This window comes from Lissotriton helveticus, chromosome 11 (assembly GCF_964261635.1).
Source record: "Lissotriton helveticus chromosome 11, aLisHel1.1, whole genome shotgun sequence".
Classification (NCBI taxonomy): Eukaryota; Metazoa; Chordata; class Amphibia; order Caudata; family Salamandridae; genus Lissotriton; species Lissotriton helveticus.
This window is the reverse complement of record NC_136072.1, coordinates 1,081,099,798-1,081,106,834: the sequence shown is the minus strand read 5'-3', so window position 1 is coordinate 1,081,106,834 and position 7,037 is coordinate 1,081,099,798.

Sequence of the window (7,037 nt, the reverse complement as noted above, 5' to 3'; positions counted from 1 at the left end):
TTCTACCACTTTTCCAGACGAAATAGTGGCACAAATGTTTCTGACACTGCCCCCAGCCGAGCAACGACTGGTGGGTATGTATATGATCCAGCACCTCATTACATTATATGAGGGTCAGCATTCTGATCCAGGTCCGTTACATGATGTCCTGAACGAGTTACTCCAGTATAAATGGAAAGGTTTAGGTACCGATTTAATTAGTGTAATTCTAGAACAGCGCCACAAATATAGAACGTTTTTGAACCCGCATTTTGTTCACGTCTCACCCCCAGAAAGTAAACCATTTTACATAGATAGACAGCATCCGTTACGAGAAGTACATCCAATTAGGACACAAGATGGTGAAATGCAACGAGTATTTGTTTACACCCCAGTTACCAAGATGGAACTCTTAGAGATGAAGAAATTAATTCCCTGTCACGACAAAGATCCAGCAGGGTTCCATCGCGAATTAAAAGACATGCTCCGTATGGGAGAATACACGTATCCAGATATTATTAAAATGTTAAAGGTCCTGTTGCCCGCAGGGGTATATGAGAAACTCAAGGAAAAAGAATGGGAGGTGGGAGAGAAAAAGATTGATTGGGCAGTTCTAGAAGCTGAAGATAAGATACGAGTACCAGGTACCGGTCTTGGAGAGAAATGTAAAGAATTACCCGAGTTATTGATTCAGGTTTTGCCAAGATTATTGGCCACGAAAAAGGAAGATTGGGATGCAATCTCAGCATGCAAACAGAAACAGGATGAAGATACTAGTGATTTTTATTCTAGATTCGAGAAATGTTTCATTATCAACAGTGGTTTGAAGACAGGTAGCGAGTCATACCCTCATCTTTTTGTTACTAAACTAGTCGAGAATTCAAGCCCACAAGTTAAGAATCGAGTTTTGAAAGTCGAAAGTACTTGGCAAGCTAGTACCCCGTCCCAGATGTTACAGATGCTCCAGTACCACCAGAATAGAATCAGGGAAGAGCAAGAACACGAAAGGAGACGTATGAAAGACACGAAAATGAAAGTACTAGTTGCACAATCTGTTCCACAAGACAGTCAGAAGAGGGGTCCGAATCAAGCCAGTCATCCTGCAGCTCCCGTTAAAGGGACATGCAATTACTGTAAACAACCAGGTCATTTTATAAACGAGTGTGCAGTTCTGAAACACAACATAGCAACTGGTAAGACTAAAGAAAGACCACGTCCGCCTAGACAAGAGCAAGTTTCACAGACTTCTCAGCCACCACAGAATGCACAACAGACAGTTCCAGCACCGCAGCCTATTGCTGCAACACAGCATGTTACACAGCAGATGTACCAGTATGCCCAGACAGAGTATCCAGAGTATCAACCGTATTCATGAAACAGCCTAGAGAGGGAGGTAGGCTTGCCTCTCATCGAGATACCTGTAGATCAAGAGGGTCCCTATGTGCATAGTCAAGTATTAGGGAAAGACAGAAAGTTTTTGATTGATACAGGGGCAAGTAGGACTACTATCAGTCATGACGAGGTTCCAGGGGCTCCACTCTCAGGCTCTAGAAATGTTTCCCTTGGATTTTCAGGAAAGCCTATTGTAAACGAGATATCAAAGCCAGTTACTCTAGAAGTTGGTCCATTGTCCCGAACTACTGATTTGTTACTTACGAAGTCATGCCCAGAAAATTTGTTAGGTATTAAAACATTGAAAGAATTAGGTGCAGTTATTTGCTGTTCCCCAGAAGGAATACGCTTGTTTTTAAGGGATTTTAAAGGTCACTATGTATTACGAGATTTCGATCCAAGATTGTCCAATGTTCCGCAGCATTTATGGGCGCAAGGTCCAACTGATGTAGGTTTTATGCGAATCACACCCCATCGTGTGACCCTCAAGCATGGTGTAGTCCTGCCACGAATCAGACAGTACAGATTGCCACCTGAGGCTGTAGCAGCCTTATCCAAAATTATTGACGAGCTCATTGCTCAAGGAGTGGTTGTAGAAACTGACTCCAATGTATGTAATTCTCCTATCATTCCAGTCATGAAACGTACTGATCCAAATGCACCTCCAGTATATCGATTAGTGATTGACCTACGAGAACTTAATAAATGTATCATACCCCAGTATCCAGTAGTCCCAGATATTTCATCTCTATTGACAGCTATTGATTCTGAAGCTGTATTTTTTACTGTGATAGACCTCAAGAATGCATTTTTCAGTGTTCCGATTCATCCAGATAGCCAGTACCTTTTCGGTTTTTGTTTAAATGGAAGGAGCTATAAATTCACACGAGCTCCTCAAGGTTTTACAGAAAGTCCTAGCATTTACAGTCAAGCACTTAAACGACAACTAGACAATATTCACATGCCAGCTGACACTGCCCTGCTCCAGTATGTAGATGATCTACTGATCACAGCCCGTTCTGAGCGTGCTTGCGAACGAGCATCACTTACGGTTCTGTATTTCCTAGCCGAGATGGGGCACAAGGTGTCCCCTTCGAAGCTCCAGTTCTGTGTCCAGCAAGTGATCTACTTAGGCCACTTGCTGTCCAAGTGGGGTAGGCAGTTGACACCAGATCGTATCCAGTTGATAGCGAGTCTTCCACAGCCCAAGACACAGAAGGAGGTACGTGCTTTTATCGGCCTTACTTCTTACTGCAGACAATGGATTCCTCAGTATGCATTCCTGGCAAAGCCACTGATACAGTTAACGACACAGGAGGCAGCTGTATCGACTGTCCTCCCTTGGACATCTGAACATACACTTAGTTTTAATGAGTTAAAGAAAGCTTTATGCCAAGCACCTGTTCTAGCTACACCGAACTACAGTAAGCCTTTTACACTTTTTGTCACAGAACGTGATGGTATTGCATTATCTGTTCTCACACAAGATCAAGCCGGACAGTACAAGCCTTGTGCTTATTTTTCGAGCACATTAGATCCAGTAGCCCAGGCTTTGCCTGCGTGCCTCAAGTCAGTTGCAGCCACAGCTCTAGCAATCAGACAAAGTGATTCCATAGTATTAGGACACTCCCTGACAGTACAAGTTCCACACTCCGTGGAAGTTCTTTAAACAGAACCCAGACTCAGCACTTGACCATTGCACGTTTAATAGGTTATGAACTGACACTGTTCCAGCCACACATAGAAATCAGACGCTGCAACGTTCTAAATCCTGCTACACTGTTACCGTCAGTTACTTCAAATCCTGTCACACATGACTGTGTGGAAGTCATTAACACTATGACTAAGCCAAGACAAGACCTGACAGACATTGCATTACCTAATCCCGACCTGACACTTTATGTGGATGGTTCATGTATGAGAACTAGTACAGGAGAACTAGTAGCCGCGTATGCAGTGACTACTGACACCGAAGTTATTGAAACACACCGTATTGACACCCTGTCTGCTCAAGCAGCAGAGCTAGTTGCTCTGACCCAAGCCTGCATACGTGCCAAGAACCTGAAAGTAAACATATACACAGATTCACGTTACGCATTCGGAGTTGTACACGACTTCGGAGTGCTCTGGCAGGAGAGAGGTTTCATGACTTCTCATGGAACCAAGATTCAGCATGGTCTCCTCATTCAAGCTCTGTTAGATGCAATACATTTACCGACAGCTATCGCTATCATGAAGTGCAAAGCACATACGAAAGTTACTGACACTATTTCCCAAGGTAATGATCTAGCAGATCGAACAGCTAAGCTTACAGCTCAGACACCAGACATTCCAGTTAACAAGACACAGACATCAACTCCAGAACAGACTACTTGTATGACAGTTAAGGACCCTACACAAGATGTCATAGACATACAGTTACATGCTACTCCTGAAGAAATCAAGAAATGGTCCGAACAAGGAGGGGTCCAGACAGATCAGGGATGGTTGACGAAGGGAAAAGCCACATGGTTTCTCCCCGACTCTATGGTTCAAGTCATTATCAATACCGCACATAGTCCAGCACACCTAGGAGAAAAAGCCATGTTAGACAGTATTCAGAACCTTTGGTTTAACAAGCATTTACGAGCTGCAGCCAAGCAGAAAGTCCGTACTTGTATGATATGTTGTCAATTCAATCCAGGTAAAAGTGTCCCGGTGGAACAAGGTGGATTCCAGCCCCCTGACCACCCTTTTGAAGTCCTCCAGATGGATTATATTCAGATGGAGCGATGTCGAGGTTTCAAGTATGTCCTTGTAGTTGTATGCGCTTTGTCCAGGTGGACAGAAGCCTATCCAGTTCCAGATTACACAGCAGCGACCACTGCCAAGCAGTTGGTTCGTGAATTCTTCCCCCGTTATGGACTCCCTAGGGTCGTGTATTCTGATAACGGCCAGCCATTCTCATCTGAGCTCATGAAGCATGTTTCCCTCTTGTTAGGGTACCAGTGGAAGTTCCATTGTGTGCGCCATCCAGAAGCAGCCGGTCTCGTAGAGAGACATAATCAGACCTTGAAAATACGTATTGCCAAGATATGTCAAGAGAAAGGTGTAGACTGGCTAGTTGCCCTGCCAGTTGCTTTATTCTTTATGCGCATGGTCGCACATTCCAGATCAGGTCTGTCTCCTTATGAGGTCGTATTCGGCCGCCCCCCAAATATGTGGGGTACACCTAGACCCCGCAGTATTACAGATGTTTCCAGTAATATGTTGACAGATTACCTAGCTTCCTTGATGTCTGCCCTACACTCTTGTCGTTCACAGGTTGCCGCTGCATTTCCAGACAATACTGAAGTGAAACCGCACAAGGTCCTTCCCGGTGATCTGGTACTCATACGGAATTTTGATCGTTCAAGTCCGCTGGAGCCTCGCTGGAAAGAGCCGAAACTAGTCCTTCTGACCACCCGTACGGCCGTGAAGTTGGAGGGCCGCAAGGGTTGGGTCCATCTGTCGCATATCAAGAAATTTCATGGAATCCGAAAAAAGACTTTTAATGACATTTCCAAGGACTTTTCCTTTTCTAAAGACTGCCTGAAACCAGACTCTAATTCAGACATTATTCTCAATCCCGATCTGAAAGTTCCTCTGTTAGAGAAAACTCCGCAGCAGGAGTATAAGTTGAAGTTACGGTCTAGTAAAATAAGTCAGCCAGTTTAATTGTCTAAGTCCCCCTCGGGTGAAACGGTTAGACAGGTATCTGACATGTATGAGATAGACCCCCATAGTGAGAGAGTTAGTCAAAACTCTATCCGATGTATCGTTTTTCTAAGTTTTCTATTATTTCTAAGTTTGATAATTACCTGCACAAGTTATGCATTTCATTTATGTTTTCCAATTTCTCATGTAAATAAGTTTTCTAATGCTACAGTAGAGCACACATTTAGTGATCTGCCTCCTCACGAGTTATCCTATCGTCTTGCTATGCGTAATAACACATTCATTAGAATGTTACATTATTCACACCAAACCAGCAATGCTACCAATTGTTGGGTGTGTGGTCGACTCCCCCCTTTCCAGACACCGAAGGGAGTTCTGCCACTCTTTCCTTATCCGTTCTCACATAATGGTTCGTGTGGAGCATGGTCCATGTTAACGTCATCTTCAAATGATATGTCCCTTCTGAATAGAACATGTTTTCCAGACAAGCAAGGTCTCCCCCATAGAACAGGGTTAGATCTAGAAAATGAAGTTTACAATTTAGGTAATTATTCTTCGAATTTTATGGTCCTGAATGTTCAGTCTGATACTACTCCAGACTTACCTGCTATTTCAGTATTACCAGTCAAAGGCGAATTATGTGTCAGAAATAATGGTTCCGTACATGTAGGACATAGTGATTGTACTACTACTGTCAAGTATAGTGACAGTGGGAAATCTATTTTCAAAGCTTCACGTCATTCTTATTTTGTTTGTGGTCAGACCGCATATGTTCGTCTGCCCCTCGATTGGGATGGAACATGTTATATTGCCTTCCTACTGCCACCAGTTTTTCTAGCCCCATCTGATTATCACAGAAACACACATCTAGTACACGTCAGACATAGAAGGGAGATTGAGTCCCCAATTGTCGATCAAACTGAAACTGCTCTAGAACAGTATACAGATTTCAATAGAGGTTTCTTTTTCTTTATAGGCCCTGTCCAGAATAGTAAGTCAATCCGTAGATTAACCAGAACCCTTGAAGCAGTAGTGAATGAGACTACTTCTGCTCTAGGTAACTTAACCGAAGAGCAATCTGCTATGAGATTTGTCGTGCTCCAAAATCGTCTCGTTCTTGACGTCATACTGGCCGATAGAGGAGGAGCATGTAGAGTCATCGGATCTAGTTGCTGCCGTCTGTTTATTCAGCTATAACCAGACTTCATAAAATTGCCCATCAGTTACACCAGAATCCAGGCACCTGGACATGGTCCGGTTGGCTCTGGAGTATCATATCCGCCTGGGGATGGAAAGTATTGTCATTCCTAGGTATTGCAGTAATGATCATATTCAGTTGCTGCCTCTGTATACAATGTGGCCCTGCGATTTGCGGTATTTGTGCTACCTCTTGTATCCCTAGTCCTAAGTCCCGTTCCAAGACAATTCGAGACGAGCAAATGATGCTGTATGAAATGATAGATGGTATCATGAATATAGATGTTTCCTGATGGAAACGTAGGGTACAAGGAGGGAATGTGGAAAAGTAAATTTTGCCATGTTGTATGTGCCTACGTGTTCCCCATGTTATGTCATATGTGCATGATCGCTATGCATGTATTCCCCTTTGATCGATTAAAGACGCAATTATAGTTGTGTCCATCTCTAGTATGCCAGTTTCCAGTTTTCGTGAATACAACGAATATTGGGCCTATGTAAAGCTACGTTGCCACGTCTCACAATGTGCACGTTAATTCATTGAAAAGTCCCCGTTTCTAGGCCTCAAAAGGGCCCGGACTCAGATTCAGCTCCTGTTTCCTGAACCCTCTCCGAGGAGCGATACAGCCCCCACCTGTATCCCTGACCCTTAGCTTACTTTCATGCCTCACAGTGCCCGGCTCGGCCTGGCTCTGCCTCCAGTCTGCCAAGAGTATGTTATGTTTCTAGTTATCAGTCCAGCCCTCCTTCTCTGCATTCCTAAGCTACTGAAT